This window comes from Vulpes lagopus, chromosome 3 (genome assembly GCF_018345385.1).
Source record: "Vulpes lagopus strain Blue_001 chromosome 3, ASM1834538v1, whole genome shotgun sequence".
NCBI classification, from domain to species: domain Eukaryota; kingdom Metazoa; phylum Chordata; class Mammalia; order Carnivora; family Canidae; genus Vulpes; species Vulpes lagopus.
Genome location: NC_054826.1, coordinates 100,640,409 through 100,660,685, shown reverse-complemented (window position 1 = coordinate 100,660,685; position 20,277 = coordinate 100,640,409). Strand labels below are relative to the sequence as shown.

Genomic DNA, 20,277 nt, shown 5'->3' with positions numbered 1-20,277 from the left:
CGGCCTCCCGGCGACATGGGCGCTCCCGAGGCCGGGTGATGCCGTGTCCACATGCGGGGGCCTGGGCGGCTCCGCACGGACGCGTGTCTCAGGGCCCCGTGCGAGGAACGGTCCTGTTCAAAGGCGCCCCAGGCCGGTGGGTGTGAACACAGCGAGTGTGAAGGGTCATGCAAAGGGCTCGGGCCCACCTGGGGGCTTGTCCCTTGCGGAGGTTCGGCGTGACGTCACGGAAGGCGGCCGCATGTGCTCCGCGTGTCCCGGCGTCAGGTTGGGCCTCCTCGGCTCTAGCGTCCCCAGGACGCGGGCAGAGGCCGGGATGGGAGTCGGCGGCCCCGCTGGAGACCGCAGACTTGGCTTCGGGCAGGTCGACGGCCGCGTGAGTCTCGCTGGCTCGCGGAATTTTTTGTTTTGTTCTAGAAAACGCTTTTTCATACAACGTCGGTTTGGGTGAGACCTCAAGGATTTACCAGTTATTTTGAACGCGTCAGTGAGTATTTTTCAGACTCCTGTTTTGGCCTCTGGTAGTAAATACATCGGCAGGTTGAGGCTAACGTGCAGGAGCCGTCGGCGGGCTTCAACCTGGAGGCCTGGAGAGGGTCCGAAGACCAGGAGGTTCGGGAGCTGCTCCAGGAGGACCGTAGGTGGGAGGTTCTGGCCGGCGCCGCTCACCGGGAGACCTAGCGGCCTCCAGGGACGCCGGCCCTGCCCGTCGGTGGCTCTGGACTCGCACCACAGACTGGCTGGAGGACCAGGAGGACGAAGCCGCTGTAGACACGTGCTCCGCCTCCGCGGCGTCAGGGCGTTGGGGGCCAGCAGGGCCGTCCCTGGAGGCTGAGCCCCCCAGAGGCTGCGTCCCTGCCGCCTGCCCCACGGAGCCCCTCCAGGACACCCGGCCAGACGGCCCGGTCGGCGTGACCCTGACTAGTGTGGCTTGTCCCCGCGCCTCTGTCGGCCGCGGCCCAGTGGCCCCGAGGTGGCCTCGTGCGCCGGGCGTCCCAGGCCTTGCGGCAGCGCCAGGCCCGCGTGCGGGTGCTGTGGGCCTCCCGGGGTCCTTTGTGGGGATTTGCACACAAGGCATGGCCAGCGCGGGGACGGTCGCCCAGGGCCTTCCCATCTGCGGCCCGGACGCCGTCCCAGAGAGGCCCTCAGGTGGCCCCCGTCAGCAGAACCTGGGGAGGCCGCGGCTCGCGCCAAACACATGACAGGAGCCACCGCAGCGAGCGACCCTGCCCTCCGCTTTGTGACCTGCCCCCCCTTTGGGTCTCCACGAGCCTGTCCCGCGGCTCACAGCGTCTGTGTATCCACACAGCTTGCTGGACACCTAGGCCTGAGGGGTGTCCCCCTAGAGTCCCCACACGGGGCCTTGCCGCGCAGGAGGGTGACGGGCCATCCGTCGGGGTGGGGGGTGACTCGGAGGGGATGCGTCAGCAGGGCCTGGCGCGGCAGGTGGCCGAGGCGGCAGCGTGGCTGGGAGCCGCGTGGGGGCTGGGAGAGGACGAGGGGAGTGGCCCCCGGCAGGGGAGGGGCCGCCGGGTGCAGGTAGCCGGGCTGCGGAGGGACCTCGGGGCGCATCATAGGCCTGGCCCCACCTGGGCTCGAGTTCAGCACCCAGTCGCGGGGGATACTCTCCCCACCCCCACCCCACGTGTGTCCCCGCTCCATGTGTCCCTTACTCTAAAATAGTCTTAGAAAACCTCCAAGAAGCGGGAGGGCAGCCGGCCCGGGAGAGAGCAGTTGAATCAGGGAAGCTGGAGGAGGCCGCGGGGAGACCCTGCGGTGCTGGGGGGCACTGGTCACCGGGGGGGGGGCACCCCAGCCTGCTGCAGGAGCTGCGGAGCCCGGCCAGCTCCCTCCCCTGAAGGCCTGGGCACAGGCCTTGCTGGGCACCCTGGGCCCACCTTAGGGGCACGACCGGATCCGGCCTCCTCAGGATTCCCTCCGTCTCCCACCCCGTTTTCTAGGTCAGAGCCTCTCCAGCCAGGGTGTGAAGCGTGTTACTGGGAGTCCGCTCAGTGGGACCGGTCGGGGATTTGCTCCAAGTCAGGACTTCCCTGGCAAGGGGCCCCTTTTCCTTCGGCCGCACCCTCCTGGTTGGGCTTTTCGAGGTGTCAGGTGTGCAGCGTCAGGTCTCAGGTGTGTGTTATTTGTGCTGGAGTCATGTTTGCTCACAGTCAGCTTAACTCAGGGCTTCGTGCTGCCTCCACTGCCGACGCATCCAAGTGCCGGACACGCACTAGGACTCGCTTTCTGTGCATGTCGTGTCCCTGGTGATACCTCGTGGGACGGCATTTCCACCTTGCAGCCAAGTGTCGACGGGTAGGGGGTCCCTGCCTTTCAAGGACCTGCATCTCAGTGGCTGGACAAGTGGAGCTTGAGTAGAAAAGGAATTTTGGAAGTTATCCTTGTGAGCCGGACTTTTTGTGTTTTTATCAGGTCAGAAATTTCTGGAAGAAGCCGGAGTCAGCCGAGGAAAGGGTGTAGAAGGGCAGGCCTGACGCAGAAAGCATCCCGGGTGTGCCAGTCTCGGCAAGGGGTGATTGTCCCTGCACAGCAGACCGGGTTATCTGATGTGCGGTTTGGAAAGTGTCACGTATTGTGCTTTTCACACACATACCCACACACGGGGCATTCATCCTCACGTGGTCGGGGGCACTGAGCACAATGTATATGCTGAGCTTGGCGGATAAATGGATGCCCTTTATCCGTAGGGCGTTTATTTTCATCATAGGCACCGAGAAGGCACGTTTTCCAAACGGGTCACGCGTTCACTTCTGAGCATGTGAGAGTTCTGTCATATTGATCCTAAGGGGTCTGTGGAGGTCAAGTGGTAGAGAGAAAAGCCAGTTTGCAAGTGACTTGTTAGATTCTGAGCTTCTCCTGGGCTCCTAAGAACCATCCTTGGGAGTGTAGAGTCACGTTCCAACGCCTGGGTCGGTCCCTCTGTGTATTTTTGCGTCGTTGGGATCAGTGTAACATCCTCTTTGCTGATCTGCTTTTGCACGTAACCTTGGTTCATGTTGCTCTTTTCCTGTGTCCTCACACCCCACATCTTTCTCCTTGTAATGGCAACAAAATAATCCCCTGGGCTGATAAGTAGCCGTCGGTTTAACTTTCTATCCAAGCGCTGGACATTTGGGTTGTTTCCAGGGTTTCACAAGAACATATTTGCTGTGATCATCATGTGCAGATTGCTCAGTCAGCAACTTGTTATGCACCTTCTGGAAGGACAGTCTCTGCCAAGGTCTTGGAAGTGATACCAACTCATTAAGCTAAGAGTCTTCAGAACTGGCATTCAGGATTTCCTGAGACAGCATCTTAGTCTTTGGCTTATTTTTCTTCATTTAATTAGCAGATATGGAGAGAGGAGGACCTGTCGTGGGCCAGAGACCACTAGGCCCTGGTCCCCAGCCAATGGTGCGTAGAGCAGCCAGAGGGTTGGAGATGAATGCGGCAGGGGCAGACGTCATCGTGGTGACGTTGCCATCCCGTAAACGCGGTGTCGGTCAGACTTCCAGGTGCACAATGGGCATTTGGTCTTCGTGAGGCAAAATGTCTAGATGTAGTGCAGGGTAGCAGATGGTAGGGTGGGGTAGTAAAAATTGCAGATTAAAAAAATCAATACAGTTTTTGTTATTTCTAAATTAGGCTGACAAAGCGATGGCTGGGTTTGAAGCTGTATGGTGTAGTGAAAGCACGAGCCTCTGGATCCAGGGAGTCCTGCATTTGACTCTTAATTCTGTTACATGTAGACTTGTGGTTTTGGGGGAAACAGTTAAACCTTTTGAACCTCAGCATCCTTATCTCTAAATTGGGTATAGTAGTTTCTGTCCTTTGGACTGTGTGTATTTCTAGTGCCCAGTCCAGGGTAGGGGGCTCAGCAGATGGTTATTGGCAGAATAGAAAATGGATGGATGGATGGATGGATGGATGATGGATGGATGGATGATGGATGGATGGTTGTTTGGTTAGATAGATGGAGTGATGGATGGAGGGATGGAGTGATGATTAGATGGATGGATGGATGGATGGATGATGGATGGATGGTTGGTTAGATAGATGAAGTGATGGATGGAGGGATGGAGGGATGGATGATTAGATGGATGGATGGAGGGATGATTAGATGGATGGATGGATGGATGATTGGAGGGATGGAGGTATGGATGATTAGATGGATGGATGGAGGGATGGATGGATGGATGATGGATGGATGGATGGGTGATTGGATGGATGGATGGATGATTAGATGGATGGATGGATGGATGATGGATGGATGGATGATTGGATGGATGACTAGATGGATGGATGGAGGGATGGAGGGATGATTGGATGGATGGATGGAGGGATGGATTGAGGGATGGAGGGATGGTTGGATGGATGGATGGATGGATGGTTAGATGGATGGAGGGATGGAGGGATGGATGGAGCAGTCACTGTGGATTGAGAAGGCCCTGAGGCCCTCTGTAGTAAATAATATATCAGCATCAGGCTATATCTGCTCTATTACCTTGAGGTTTGTTGAGCAAATTTTCTCACCTCTAAATTAAAGGAAACCACATTAAGAATCCATAAACGTCTCTGTTGGGGCGCCTGCGTGGCTCAGTTGGTTAAGCATCTGCCTTCGGCTCAGGTCATGATGCCAGGTCCTGTCCCTGAGCCCCACCTTGGGCTTCTTGCTCTGCGGGGAGCCTGCTTCTCCCTCCGCCTGCTGCTCCCCTTGCTTGTGTTCGCTCTGTGTCAATTCAATAAAATCTTAAACAAAAAACCACCCCTCTCCCTTGTCATCTCCTGTATATTAAAAGCTGTAAATGACAAAGCGTGACTCACTGTGGCCCTCAGCAGTAGGGGCTTATTTCCCCAGACCTTCAGAAAGTGTGGAGGAGGCAGCTGCTTCTGCCATTTGCCACCAAGGATCTCTGCTGCCTCCGTTCCTTTGATTTACTCTGTGTTGAGTTTAAAATGTAGACTTTTTGGCGGCCAGCGAATGATCGTCACGGTTCTGCGCCTCGTGACCACTCTCAAGGTTGGGAACCCGAGAGGCACCTGCCAGGCTGCTTCCGTCTTTGATGAGGAGGCAAAGTCCTTCCCCAGCGTCCTCAGGCTTCGCTGGGTTGGCAGGGCCCCTGCTGCCCGAGCCCAGGCCCTTCGCTGGGCCCCGCATCTCCACCTGAGCCAACTAGGCCTCCGTCAGCAGGGCCGTGCTGAGGCTGTGTGCACGGGCGGCAGCCCACGTGCCAGCCACACATCACACAGGTTAACTGAAAAAGTAAAAAAAAAAAAAAAAAAAAAAAGGCAGAAGGGCAGGCTTGGTGGAGGTGATTTATTTATACGAGGCCCCCAGCTCAGGTGTTGAGACTTGGTTTTAAGCTGGGTGGCGCGTTTCTGTGGCTGCACGTGACCTTGTGGTGCGAATGGAGGGGTTTTCTTTTTTTTTCATTTGTTTTGAGTGACAGAAGGAAACAGCAGTGAGAGCCACGACAGGGAACCGCTCTCTAGCATCAGCTCCAGGCCTCTGAGATGCCACAGCCCGGACTTGCCAGACGCCCTGCGTGGACGGCGGCCAAAGGACGGTCGGCGAAATCCTTCCCCAGCCAAGCGGAGCGAGGGCGAGAGGATGGGGCCCGAGGAGGCCGCATCCGGGGGCTGGCGGTGACACTCCCACGGTCGCCAGGGTTCGGCTGATGCTGGCTCGCGGGGTCACGCCACGCACACGACCTAGGAATCCAGATCCGAGGTCACAGAGAAAAGAACGAGTTTTTGTGGGGGTTTTGGCTTGGACGACAAAATGCCTCGCGGTCACCCCCACCATTTCCTCTTTGGATGCCCCCCACCCGCCTTCGGAAGGGTTCAGTGGGGTCCCGTGCACAGACCTCAGGACCTTGGCCTGTAAAGACGTGCCTCCAAGTCGGCCTTCGACTGACGTCCCCGCGGTGGGCAGTGGGGCGTGTGCGGGGTGGGGGCCGGGCTGCTGGTGGCCCCGTGGGCATTGGCCGTGCCTGGAGCCGGCCCTCGGGGACTCGCTCCCCGGTGGTTGGAGCTCAGGGGTGTCTCGTGTGTGTTCCACGGCCCCAGACGTCCAGGTGCAGCGGCCATCAGAGGAGGAGAAGCACCCAGTAGGCAGATGCCAGTGCGCTGGCCCCCGAGGCCGGGCACAGGCGGGGGACGGGGCGGGATTCAGAGTGAGCGACAGGGCGACAGGGAGAGACCGGCTCGGCAGGGTGGGCCTCACTGCCCCGGGAAGATGCCGGCAGGAAGGAGGAGGACGTCCCTGGCACCCCCTGCTTGGCGCGTCCTGGTAGGTGGGACGCGTGGGGGAGGCACGGCCCCTGGCAGGTGCCCAAGGAGCCGCCGGAAGGCCCAGCGTGTGCAAGGAGCTGGCAGGGGCCCGCGTGTCCTGCTGAGTCTGTCCCCACAGCTCCATCACACTCGAGGCCGTGAGGTCACGGTGACGTGCTCCCTGCTGAGGGACGGCAGGTGGGCATGGGGGCGGGGCAGGGCCGAAGCCGGGGGGGCCCCCCGTGGGGTGCTGCAGCCCGGCCTTGGGCTTGGGGGAGGCGCCTGGAGGGGGCGGATCTGGGGGGCGCCTGGAGGGAGGACGGCCTGGACCTGCAGGTGGACCCGCGGGACGGGCGGGAGGCAGAGGGAAGCCACGGGTGAACGGGGTTGGGCGGGCACCCCGGAGGCAGCCGTGTGGACAGCTGTCCCCAGTCTGGTTGTGGCCGTCGTCGCATTTGGGGTCGGGGTGCGGCATCCGTGGGAAGATGAGCAGAAGGCAGGCCGGGAGCCCTGGGGCGCGGCCAGGGGCTGCCAATGGACGTGCACCTCTGAAGGCCACCACCTTGGGGGCAGGACCCAGCCGGGGACCCGGAGGACCCTGGGACCCTGCCTTCCCGGAACAGCCACCTGCCGGCGGGGAGGGTCTACCCTCAGCAGACGCTTGATGTTGACAACGCCGCGGGCACCATCCATGACCCCGGGGCTCAGAGGCAGCGCCTGCAGACAGTGGGACCCTCTGCCCGGGCGCCCCGCTTGCCGGCCCTCCAGGCTGCATAGCCCGGGTGGCGCTGGGTGAGGATGCGGGCGCTCCGGTGTCCCTTCCTCCGGGCTTCCCTCCCTCTGGGACATTGGCCCCAGGGCCTCTGCATCTCTGGAGCCTCCCTCCCCCTGGAGCCTCCTCCCTCCAGGCCTCCCTCCCTCTGGGCCTCCTCCCTCTGGGACATTGACCCCAGGGCCTCCCTCCCTCTGGGACTTCCCTCCCTCCAGGGCCTCCCTCCCCCTGGAGCCTCCCTCCGGGACATTGACCTTGGGGCCTCCCTCCCTCCGTGCCTCCATACCTCTGGGCATTGACCCCAGGGTGTCCCTCCCTCTGGGGCCTCCCTCCTTCTGGGCCTCCCTCCCTCCCTCCCTCCCTCCAGGGCTTCTCTTCCTCCAGGGCCTCCCTGCCCCTGGAGCCTCCCTCTGGGACATTGACCCTGGGGCCTCCCTCCTTCTGGGCCTCCCTCCCTCTGGGACTCCATCCCTCTGGGGCATTGACCTCAGGGCCTCCCTCCCTCCATCCTTCTGGGCCTCCATCCCTCTGGGGCATTGACCCCAGGGCCTCCATCCCTCCAGAGCCTCCATCCCTCTGAGACCTCCTCCCCCTGGGACCTCCCTTCCTCTGGGGCCTCCCTCCTTCCCTCCCTCCAGGGCCTCCCTCCCTCTGGGCCTCCCTCCCTCTGGGGCATTGACCCCAGGGCCTCCATCCCTCCGGGGCCTCCGTCCCTGGGGCATGGGCACAGTCATTTCTCCTGCCTCGCTCAAGCCTCCCTGCTTGGATCTTCTGGTTAAGCCTGGAGTCCTTCCCAGGTTAGCGTCAATACTGCTTCCTCCGGGAAGCCTGCCATGCTCACCCCACACTGGAATCGCCGCCGCCCTCTGCGCCCCCGGACTCCTCGTCCTTACGACAGTTCCACGCCGTGTGCTGGAGCTCTCACTGCCCTGTCGGGGGCGTGACGTACCGTGGGCTCCGGGAGGACGGAGCCTGTGTTGGTCTCAGTCCTCTCGGCAGCGCTTACCAAGTTGCCAGGCTCGGAGTAGGTGGGAAAGGCTCATGAGGGGCAGGATGGTGAAGGGCCCACCCCCTCCTGTCCCTTGCTTGGGCCGTGGGGGCCCTGCCGGCCGCCCGCCCCTCGGGAGCCCGAAGCCGCCCCAGAGGCCGCAGGAGGACCATGTCGCCAGCCTGGCCGGTTTCCCTTGGGCAAGGCGCTGAGCCCGCCGTGAAAAGACACCGGCACGAGCCGGGCTGCGGGGTCGGGGGCGTTGGCGGGGGCGCAGGAGCCGAGCCCATCCCCCAGCCGGGGGCACACGGCTTTCTGTTTGTTCGCACGTTCGCGGAATAAAAGAATTTCCTCTTTTCAGCGTGGAATCCTCCCCTCCGTTCCGGGGAGGCCGTGGCTCGCGGGCTTCGCTGTGCATTTCGGGGCTTTCGGTTTGTCATGTGGTGCAGGCTGTTTGCCTTTCCCGGCGGATGCTAACCGTTTCCTGTGAGCTTCCAAGCTGCCGGGGAAACATGCTCCCTACTTTCATCTGCGTTTTTCCCAAGGGCTGAGCCAGGCCTCCCATCGCCGTGAACCTGCGAGGGGGACGTCCCGTCGGAAGCTGCGAGCCGAAGCGCGGCCGGTGCGGCGGCGGCGTTGCCCAGATGCAAGCAAGGCGGGCGTTGCCGGCCGCTCCTCACCGCGGCTTGGGTTCAGCCAGCGCCAGCCTCTGGCCCGGGGACGCGGCGGGACAGGGAGCGAGCGGCGCAGCGGAAAGCGCAGGCGCTGCGGGCTTCACGGCTCGGAGTTTTGACCAAACTGGATTTTTTTGGACACCGTCTTGCAACCGTGGCAGGCGCTTGAGCGAGCCTCCGTGAGGCGCCGGGTGCGGAGCGGGCGCCTGGCTCTTCGGGACGTGCGAGCGCACATGGGCCGCGGCCGGAGACCCGCTCCTCCGGCAGGTGGAACGTGCCCACGTACCGTGCGGGAGGTCGACAGGGAGAGCGGCGGGACTCAGGGAGCCCGAGGGAGGGGACGCTGGCGAGGGGCGCTCGGTCCACAAAGCGTAAGGAAGCGACGCTTCCCTCAGGCCTGGGTTATTGGGGTTGTTCTAACGGCATAGGGCTCTGGGTGCGCCCCTAAAGCTGCACCAGCGTTCCCTGTGGGGCCGACACCCGGCGTCGTGGATGCGCGGAGTCCGCCCAGACGGAACAGACCAACTCGCAGAAACGGGGAAAGTGGCCGCGGGGCCGGCAGACTCCGCTCTGCGGTGACCAGGGTCGGGCCGAGCGTAGAACCTGCTGACGGGTTGATTAGCACCGTCTGGTGTCCGTGAAACTCCCTGGAAAGCAGGACTTGCCCGCCCCCACCCCGCCCCGAGGTCACGGGCCGTGAAGGCCTTGAGCCGCGTGGCAGCCGCTCGATGCCTGCAGTTTCCGTGTCCCTGTACCTCAGCGAAGCTGAAGAGAAGGTGCCGGCATTGCCGCGGGGCCCGGGTGAGGCGCGGCTCTCCGATGCCCTGTGCCAAGGCCCGGCGGCAGGAGGTGGTGCAGGCGGTGCTTCGGACGATGAGCCGTTTTGCACGAACACGCGTGTCTTTATTTGGCTCCTCTGGCCGTGTCCGGTCTTGGCCACCTCCCGGCCACTGCTGAGGCACGGCCCGCCGGGGACGCAGTGGGAGCCGCCGTCCCCTCCGCGCCCTCACAGGGCGGCTTGGACGTCCGGCGGGTGCAGGTGGACTTTGAAGGGCGATCACGCGGCCGGCACCTCGCCGGGAAGCACCGCCAGGCCCGACAGTCACTGCGGCCGCGGCCGGTTATTCATCGAGATGCTGTGCAGATGCGAAGGGGCCTGTCCCGAGCCTCAGAGAACCGGGAGGGCATTTACGGCAAATGCAAACACGAGCTCTGCGCCGCCGGGAGCTCCAAGGAGCTCACTCCCACCCATGACAAGAACGTCAAGATCCCGCGACACGAATAAGCAAAACACAGGAACTTACTGCCTCGCTAAAGGGGGGAACGTTCATATTCACTAATCAGAAACGCAGATGCAGACGGCGCTGGGAACGCCGCTGGGAGTGCAGAGCCTCAGGGCCCAGGAGTCCCCGTCACTCTGTGGGTGGCATCGTTGCACGGCAGCAAAGCCCTGTTAAAAAAGGAGACTCTTAACTCTACCGTAAGGAACTCAGGGAAGCTGGGGCCACAGGGTGAAGGAGTGAAGCATGAACATGAAGGTACCCAGTGTAGCCCTATTTATAATGATGAAAACTGGCAACAACCTACATATTTTGCGTGTTTAGGGGAGTGATTTAATGAATTGGGACTTTTCGGCATGAAGGACTGTTATTAGGCCCCTTAACCGTGATGAACCTGTGTAGAAACACACATTTAAATATTTAAAATAAAATGGAAGAAATAGTCCTCATTTATGGAGCTGGTCCTAGTGGCATTAGACCAACATTCTCCCTTTTTATTCTTTTCCTTTTAAGATTTTATGTATTTATTCCTGAGAGATGCAGAGAGAGAGGCAAAGGCACAGGCAGAGGGAGAAGCAGGCTCCGCGCAGGGAGCCCAACGCGGGACTCGATCCTGGGACCCTGGGGTCATGCCCTGGGCCCGAGGCAGACGCTCCAACGCGGAGCCCCCGGGCGCCCCCCCCCCTTTTTGTCTTACAGCCACCGTGTGCGAAAGGTCTCGTCACACTGTGGAGTCGAGGCTCAGAGCCTAATTGCTCAGGGACTCGCCCCTCACCGGTGCAGGAGGGACATTCAGTCCAGGTCTCGTGATTCCAGAGCTTTCCTTGGGCTCCTGCCAGCAGCATGTACCTGGCCGTGGGGAGCTGAGCACGAGCCCAGTGGTGCTCCCAGCCCCGCTGAAGCTGTCGCTGCGGAGCCGTGCGTGAAGCAGCGTCGCTGCCCTTGCAGTGGGAAGACGGGCAACATCGGTGGAGCGTGACCTTCCGGTTGCTTCTCCAGCTGTTCTGTGTCACCACAGAGGTTGGCAAGGTGGGAGTTGTGGGCGTGTTTTGAGCGCTTCTCCGTGGCTCTGGTGTCGCCAGGCTATGTCCCCGTGTTACCTGCCGAGGAGCTGGGGACACGCGGCCCCGGTGCCTTCACTGGGGGCGCGGCTTCCCGTGCCCGGCTCTCCCGGGGTTACGGCCGGTGGGCAGGGGCACCGCCCTCACTCCTGGTGCCTCCGGACGCGGGTGTACGCCTCGTGGGGCACATGCCTGCAGTAGCACCGTCCGTGGGCTCTGAGGGCCCTCGTGCCCATTTTGCCCCCTGAGATGACGTTGTGTCGGGATTCGCAAGTGGAACCAGACCCGGCGTGAGTACGGAGCACCGGAGGAGAGCCGGTCACGTCGTCCAGATGCCCCTCGACGCGGGGCCCCCGGGTCGCTCCGCATTTTGCACACGGGGAGGCGGAGGCACCCATTGGTTATGTGACTCGCTGGGGGCTGCAGGCAGTGAAGACAGCCGGGAGCCGGGCCCACGGACCCCGTGATCGTCCTGCTCCCTCCAGGCTGTGTTGTGTGTGGAAACCAATGCGATCAGGATCCACCGGCTGTTCCCAGGTGTCCCGGGGCTAGAGGCCCGTATTTCACGATTGCAGCAAGTATCTGGTGGCGCCGGGAGCCTGGCAGGGTGTCACGGGCATTCTGGGCAAGTCCCAGCGAGCGGAATTGTCGGGAAGATGCGAGAGCGCGGCTGAGGGCGCGGGCGGGGCCGAGGAAGGAGCAGCGTCCCCAGGGTGCAGGGAGCCTGCGAGCTCGGCCGTCCTGGGTCTGTGGGGTCGTGACTGGAGCCAGCGGGCGCCCCTGGGGTGCAGCTCCTTACGTGCGGCCCAGTAGCCGCTTCCCGTGTGCTCGCTCACCTGCACTCCGGCCCCGGGACCCGGGGAGGAGCCTCCAGCCGTGTTGGGTGGGATGTGCCGAGAGCCGCCGCCGTTGCCGTGGACAGAGCCGTCCCAGAGCCTGCGTCTCCAAGTGAACAGGGTCCCGTAGGTGTCCTGTTCTCATAAAATGAAGATGGTCTGCTTGAGGGAGAGGGAGCGAGTACACGGGGGGGCGGGGGGGCGGCAGGGAGAGCATCTGTGAGCACATGCCCCAGAGTGAGGGGCTCCAGGCCCGGTCCCGGGACCCCCGAGGTCGTGGTCTGAGCCAGGAGCCGGACTCGGATGCCTCAGCCCCAAGCCCCCTGCACATCGGCCAGGTCAGGATTCCCAGTGTCCGTCCCCCCACAGCCTGCTCCTCCCCCACAGAAGCTACTGGTCTCTGGAGCCAGAGCCGTGGTGTCGTCTACACCCGTTGTCTCCCTCGTCCCTCACGGCTGCTTCATCAGTGGGTCCCCTGCCCTGAGCACCCTCACGGGCCTGCGCTGTGTGTCCCCGGACAAGCGCACGGCCCCGCAGGTGGCCGCCCCGGCCCGTTCATCCACGCAGCCCTCAGGCCTGTCCACGCAGCCGCCCGACACACCACGAAGCTCTTCGGTCGGTCCCACTGCTCCCGTGTTTACGTGGAAGCATCCGCGGGACCTGCTCCATGTCAGGCGCCTGTAGGGACTCGTCTGGGTGCCCATGTGTCCCCTGGCTCTGTCGCAGTGCCAGGCCCGGTGTCAGGAGCCCCGTCCCCTCGTTCACAGCCGTGTCTCCCGCCGTGCAGCTGTGCCTGGGACGGGGTTTGTGCTCAGTGAACGCCTCTTCTCAGGAAGAGTCCCGGCTCAGTCGTCGTGACGGAGACTACGCTGGTGCCCGTGCGTAGGTCATGTGGCCTCCTGTGTGCGACGAGGCCGTGGGGTGGGTGTCACAGCCGCGTGCGTGCAGCTGCGAGCTCTCGCGGGGCCGCTGTCCCCCTCCCGCCCCTGCCGTGAGCCCAAGTACGCTCCCCCCCCCCAACGCCCCTGATGTCCCCGTCTTGCGAGTCGTGTCTGACTCCTGCTGGGGAAGCAGAGGAACATCCTCCAAGGTCACCTGCCGCGACCTGCAGGGCGGAGCGGACAAGCCGCCAGAGACTTTTGTTTGGAACGCACCCACCGAGTCTTTGAGACCAAGTAGACCTGAAGAAAAGGGATTTTGTGTCTTTTTTTTTTCCCTTGAATATCGTGTTTCTAAGAAGACTGTGTTCCCCGGCTCTCCTGGGTCACAGCCAGCCGAGGCTTCGGAGTTGTCAGAGGCGAGACGGGCCTGGCCGGGCCGAGGACGATGCCAGCCCCCCCCACACACACTGGCTGCGCAGAGCTGCTGATGTCACGACGTGCTTCCCGCCCAAGGACGCTCCTGCCCCGGTGGTTCTGTGCACGGCCTGGCTCGGCACCGACGGCCTGGGTGTGCCTCGGCTTGCTCACCTGCTGAGTGGGCGCGGGAGGACCCACCTCATGCAGCCGCTGAGCAGGCTGGGGGAGCGGAAGCGCGTGGACTAGTGCCCGATGGACTTCTCCGCGGAGCCCGGTGAGTGCTGGCCGCTGCGGGCGTCCCCCTTTTTGTCTTACAGCCACCGTGTGCGAAAGGTCTCGTCACACTGTGGAGTCGAGGCTCAGAGCCTAATTGCTCAGGGACTCGCCCCTCACCGGTGCAGGAGGGACGTTCAGTCCAGGTCTTGTGATTCCAGAGCTTTCCTTGGGCTCCTGCCAGCAGCGTGTACCTGGCCGTGGGGAGCTGAGCACGAGCCCTCACTGGCCTGCACTGTGTGTCCCTCAGCCACCGAGGGCTTCAGGGGCTTCCCAGCGAAGGTGACCTACGGGGCGGCCGTGCAGGAGGGAGGCGAGTGTGTGACAGCAGGACACGCAAGGCACGAGCGAGTGAGGCAGCGGCCCCTGGGCATGCGGGCGGGTCTGGCCCTACGGTGGCAGCGACCGAGAGCCCCCGGGCCCCTGGGGGCTGAGGAGGTGGGACCTGGTGCCGGAAGCTCGACTTCCGGGCTCAGCCTGTGACCCTAGGTGGCGGCGCCCTGGGTGGCCTCGCCCGCCCCCGCCGGCTGCCCCAGACCTCGGCCCGGCCCCAGCCGCCAGCACAACCCGCCGGCACCGCTGGCACCTGCCACGTGTCACGGGCGTGGCCTTGGGTCCCGGGCTGCCCGCTCCTAAGTGGAAGTAAGCGTCCGATTTCAGGTCCTTGGCCTGTTGGGAGCCCGGAGGTAAGGCGTCCCAGCCCTCCCAGCCGTGGCTTCCGCGGGGGGGGGGGGGGGCGGTGGGGCCGTGGGGCCCAGCCCTGTGTTGGGCTCATCTCCCCGGGAGTCTGCTCGAGATCCCCCTCTCCCTCCGTCCCACCCCTGCACACGCTCGCTCTTGCTGAAATAAATCCTTTAAAATAAAGGCCTCCCGAGCAGGCGCCCCCGAGGTGTGGTGAGCATCGCGGAGCCTTGGGCCAGCTCTTCACCTCCCGGGGCCTCCGTGTTGTCATGAACGGGAGCGGACGTCCGCTCGGCTCGTCAGGGCAGCGGGATGACTGGCAGGGGCGAGCCGCCAGCGAGGGTTCCTGGGTGCCTAGTGCTGCGTGGACACCTGCGAGCGCCCGTGACGTCCCAGCAGGATGATGCCGCAAGGGGGGTGCCGATGTGTCCCAGGGCAGGGGAGCAGACGATGCGGCCTCCGTGTGCGCGTGCCTTGCCCCAGCGGCCGGGGGGGCTCCCTGCGCGTGGCGGGCCGTACCCCTCGACGTGTGGCCGCCCTCAGTCCCGAGCCGACCTGCTCGGAACGAAACACTGAAATGGCTCCTTAGTGGCGTTTACGTTCGTTACCCGACGAAACCTCATCGCCCGCGTGGATGCAGTGAGCACCCTGGGGTTTGCCCTGCCCGTGGGGTTACTCGGGAGCGTGAAAGCGCGTGTGGGGCTCGCGTCTCGCCTCCATGGAGCAGCACTGCCCCCGGCGCACCCTCGCCCGTGACCCGAGGTCGGTGCTTGTCTGCGCCCGTGCGGCCTCCACATCACCCTCGGGGCTTCCACCCGGCGGCTTGGTCCTGGCAGGGACAGGCTCAGGGAACGAGGCGAGGAAGGCGCGTCCCGCTCACGTCGGGGTCCGGCCGGGACGCTACCGCGGGCGACACCAGCACCCTCAGGGCCGGGCACAGGATGCCACCTGCCCAGGGCGCGGGGCCACGTAGGCCAAGACGCCCCGTCGCCCGTCAGGAGCCAGCAGAGTTGCACCCGGGAGCACGAGCGCTCGGATCCAGGGGCTGCGCCCGCCCCCGCGCCCACCGGCCTCACCGTGTTCGCTTGACTCTTTCAGGTTCGTCCCCGCTTCCCGCCTGAAGGCGACGGTGGCCCACAGCACGTCCGATCGGTGAGTCCGCTTCCGTTTCTCGCACAGAGTGACCGTTGAAAGGACGCTGCCACTCCCGGGCCAGACCCCCCGGCCACTCCCGGGCCAGACCCCCGGCCCGGCGCTCCGCTCTGGCGTCTGTTTATTCACACTTTCTTCCTGCCCCGGAAACGATTCGCGATGTCTCCAGGCCTTAAAAACCCACACGGATCCGTGTTCCTCCGCTAGGGACGCCGTCAGGGAAAAGATCTGTGATTACTCGCTGAAATAAAATCTCTTCTTTTTCTAAATTTTTATAAAGAGACCATTGCGAGGCCCCCGTTGACGGTGCGCTGGTTCAGGCAGTGCCCAAAGCAACGCGCCCGTCCAGCCAGGGAGGCAGCAGTGGCTCGCGCGGTGCTGGGCGGACCCTGGCTCACAGCCGACATACCGGCTTCTGGCTGCCGTGTTCCCCGCCCCCCCCCCCTGTCTTTGCACCTGTCGCTGTGGTGACGTAACCGGTACCAGTGCCAGAAAGCTGCCTGTACGGTTGGGACGGTGACGTGGCCTCCCTCCCTGACGCCACGGTCGTGCCGTTCCGTGCAGCGTGTAGCAGTCAGCTTCTGCCGTGTGAGAAACCAGCCCGAGATAAACTGCCAGAAACACCCCCGTGAGGCTCAGATACGGGATCAGCCTGTTAGTAGAGCGGCTGCAGGATCGCTTGTGGTGCCCTTGAGTCCCCCGAGGACCACAGGGCGTGGAGTGAGGCCCCGAGCCGTGCCCATCCCGTAGCCCGCAGGCCTCCCTCCGCGGCCGGATGGGGGGGCCCTGGCAGCCCAGGTGAGCAGCCCCTGAGGTGAGCAGCTCCTGCCACCGCCAGGCCGCCCCCCACTCCCTGCCGCGTTGCTCATGCCTCAGCCCGACCTCCAGGCTGTCACCTCGTTGCTCAGGGGCCGCCCGTGCCTGGGACCTCCCACGGCAGTGGCCTCGCTCCTCCGCCCGCACCCTTCACCCCGCGTCCTCTCCTGCCCACCTCCCACCGGTCCTTTAATTTCAGTCGGGCTGGCCCGTTCGCCATTTCTCCCGAGGACGCCCCATGCTGTCGCCCCTTCCCCTGCTTGGAATCCCTTCCGTTGTGCAAGGCCGCTAGAGCTTCCGTCCTCCACGACGTGGCCGTCCCTGCCTGTCCCTGCCGTCTGGGGCCCGCCCCGCTCCGACCCCGTTGTGTGGTTCGCTGTCTTGGCTGTGGCCGGTCTGCTTCCCCTGCTGCCCCATCGGCGTTGTCTTTACCCCCGAACAGGCCGGTGTGGGATGGCAGTCACGCCGCGGTCCCGGACAGCCTCACAGGGCTGCGGCGTCCAGGCCGTCCTTGCGGTGCCACGCGGCGGCTGAGGGCAGAGGCCCTCCGTCAAGCAGGAAGGCGTGTGGACGCCGCTCTTGGTCGTGGTCGCGTGAGGCACCTGTTCAGATACCAGCTCCTGGCCCGCCCCGGGGCCGTTCCCATCATCAGGTGCAGGGAGGAGCCCGGGAGCGTGGAGCGTGGGCTCCCGGGATTGCTCTGCGTCTGCAGCCACTTGCTGTGGAAAGGAGGAGAGACTCATATGAGACTGCTTGAGCCCTGGGCCTGCTACCTCTGGGCTCGTATGAGCCCCACCTACCTGAGCCTCAGTTTCTCCACCTGTGAAATGGGAATAATGTTTGATTTGTGGCCTGCCAAGGTTTAAAGGCTGACGTACGTGCCCGTGTTTTATAAACCGTAAAAGATAATTAAAGTGCATTAATCAGTGGTGGGGCTGTGGCCGGCCGGTGTGGAGAGAGGGGCAGGTCCTTCGTGGCGTGGGCCTGGCTCTGGGGGAGGGAGGGCGGTGGGTAGTCGCGTGGTCGTCCCGGCGGGACCAAGCAGAGCAGCAGAGGCCGCAGCGCCTGCTGGTTGGGCTGCCCATTTTGCGTCCGACTGCGCCCGGCACTGTGCTGCCTTCTGTGGGATCACTCCACGTCCACGCCAAGGCTGTCGCGTCGGTCCCATCTGTAGCAGCTCAGCCGCCTCCCACCACTAGCGGGTCAGTCCCTCGGGTCCTCTTTCAAAATACCTGCTGAAAACTGTCCGTCCCTGAGAAGGGGAGTTCCTGGTTGGCCCCGATGTCCAGTACACGGTCCTGCAGACGGGAGGACTTGGGAAGGGAGAGCCGCCGGCGGTGCTCAAAGGGCGGGGGGCCAGGCTGGAGGGGCGCTCCACCCCCACACCCGCCTCCCACCTCCACCCCCACCTCCACGCCTGCCCCACCCCTTCCCCACCCCTTCCCATGCTCCACCCTCCTCCACGCCCCCATGCCCACACTGCCCTCACCCCCATGCCTACCCCTACTCCACCCCATACCCTCCCCTACTCCCACCCCCACCCCGCCCCCACACCCTCCCCCTTCCCATCCCATCCCCACCACCATGCCCACTCCCACCCTGCCCCATACCCTCCCTACCCCCGCCCCCATGCCCACCCCCACCTCCACGCCTGCCCCCCACCTCCACTCCCACCCCCACCCCTTCCCCATGGCCCACCCTCCTCCATGCCCCTGTGCCTATACTCCACACCCCCACCCGCATGCCCAGCCCCCTACCCTACCCTCATCTGGCCCCCACCCCTCCACCATTCCCACCCCATCCCTGCCCCCATGCTCACTCCCACCCCTTCCCAATGCCCCACCCCCACCCCTTCCCCATACCCACCCCCATGTCCACCCCACCCCTTCCCTATGCCCCACCTCCACCCTTTCCCCATGCCCCACCCTCCTGCACACCCCCATGCCCACCCCCACCCCTTCCCCACCCCCATGTCCACCCCACCCCTTCCCTATGCCCCGCCTCCACCCCCTTCACCATGCCCCACCTCTTCCATGCCCCCATGGCCACCCTCACCCCACCCCCACACCTTCCCCTACTCCCACCCCCTCCCCACCCCTTCCCCATGCCCCACCCTCCCCCACCCCCCCTGCCCACGCCCCCACCCCCACGATGCTCTCCACCCCATCGCGGCTCTGACTCCCAGCCTAGGCATCTGGCTGTGGACCCCAATTGGTGCAGGAGTCGGACTTGCCCCACCGCCCCTGTCGTGAAGAGCAATAGGCAGCTTCTGAAGGGACCTGTGAGCTGTTTCTCCCGTCCCGGGTCACCTCCAGGTCCACAGCCGGACCCAGCCCTGCCCTGGGCACACGGGATTTGCAGCGGCCTCGTCCCCATGACCTGCCGGCCGCCCTCCCCTGGCTCCACAGGTATTTCTCCTGCTTGGAGCCCCCTGGCTCTAGGCCATTCCTGACGCTGGAATGTTCTGGCAAGAACTGGGGCGGCCTGAGGCTCTCGCCGCCTGCGAGCGTTGGTGTAACCTGGGCCAGCCTGGGTTACTGTTGTCCACCCCAGTGACTTTCTTCTTCCGGTCAGAAGCTTTGATGCTTACAGCAAGGAATGGGGTCTGGTTGGCAGCAGCGTCGGTAAGAAGAACCGTCAGGGGCAGAGGGTCATGGGAGACTAAGCGAAGCCTAGACTTTTTATAGAAACACCACAGGGTGAGAAGCCCTTAATCCAGTAGGGATCCCTGTCAGAGAGCAGCCCACAATTCCCCAAGTGCCACCCAGGAACGGGGTCTTCCTTTTGGGCTTTATTTTCACTTGGCTCCGGCTTAGTTGTTGTTTTATTATTGTTGTTGTTTGGTTTGCAAGTAACAGAAATCCAGCTTAAACCAGTGGCTTGACTTCACGGTCAGGATGGCTCTGGAGCGGGCTTCAGGTATGGCCGTATCCAGGAGCTCAGAGGCCATCGTGAGGTCATTACCTTCCACACTCTGCATCCGTCAGCTCAGCCCAGTGCCGTCAGCTTGAACCCGGGCGGTAGCCGTCGAGCTACGTGTGCGTCACCCCCGCGGCTCTGGATCGTAGTGAAGAGAGCCTGTGTGTCTGGCCCTTGTTCTGACAACAGCATCGAGGAGGGGTCTGGACCGGCTCGGGTTGGCTTCCCTGCCTGGCTCAGCTCGGCCAGAAGAGCGAACAAAACACTGAGCAGCGTCGTGTGTTCCCGTGGCCCTCGTGAGGGTAGACCCCGCCAGAGCCGCGCGCAGCGAGGTCCCTACGACAAAAGGAAGAATTTCGTTACGAGAAGGAGGAGGAAAGACCGAGCATACCACGCAGATAAAACCTTTAGGTACCAGAGTCCGCTGATTGAGGAATTCGGGGCGGGGGCAGCCACTGACCTGGAAAGCTCACGGTTAGATCCGGCCTCCGATCCGATCCGTCAGCTGCCTGTCGCAGGTGCCGGGGGCTGGTCGCCTGACCAGGGTAGTGACAGCGAGGACGAGGACGCGGAGGCGTAAGGGTGGGCGACCCCGCCCCCCACCGTGGGGTCAGGTAGGCGGCCTCAGGCCGCAGTCTCCTCGCGCCCCCAGAACCTAGGCGTGACCGCTAGCCTGGAGGAGCGACGGGGTCTCGGGGTCTGCAGGCCTTGAATGAATCAGTGAACGGGCTTCTACGATCGTTGACAGAACCGTACGTAGGTTTGTTTTGTTTGCTGGGAAAAGGGATCGTATTTCCTCTTCTCAGAGGACTCTGTGGTCCGCGGCTGTTTAAAAACCATTGCTCAGGCTTGCTTACGTCGTCGTGCGTTCCGCCCGCGTGATCTTACACGTTCGTTTCTGGTCTTGGCTCGACTGGTAAAGCTTCGTGCCCGTGAGAGACGTAGTTCCCTGTGGGACGGACGCAGGGATGTCAGCAGCTGAGCACGTGGCACTGAACTGCGGGCTGAGGTTTCCAGGCATAGATGCAGACTGCTTGCAGGCCTGGTTGCCACCTGCTGAAGTGCTACCCTGGTGCCAGGCTCTGTGCTAGGTGCGTCGCCTGCGCTCTCTGAACTACTTGTGTGCAGACACGACACTACTTCTGTGAGCCCTGGGCCTGCCCCGGAGCGCCTGCTAGAACTGGCTCCTGCCGGCCGCGTCTCTGGGAACACTGGATGCAGACTCCGGATTGTCCCTCTTCCCCACGTCTGCTG

The 20,277-nt window shown here is 63.5% G+C and overlaps 1 protein-coding gene across 2 annotated transcripts in view; it reads left to right on the top strand.

Moving 5' to 3' along the window:
* Positions 1-20,277, top strand: part of GNG12 (G protein subunit gamma 12) — a 79,633-nt gene that overhangs the window by 19,049 nt on the left and 40,307 nt on the right. The window contains exon 2 of one of the 2 annotated variants that reach the window (XM_041747151.1): positions 15,235-15,288. The exons of the other annotated variant lie outside the window; for it this stretch is intronic. The gene's annotated coding sequence lies outside the window, so the exon portion shown is untranslated. The remainder of the gene's footprint in view (positions 1-15,234; positions 15,289-20,277) is intronic. 2 annotated transcript variants of the gene reach the window in all.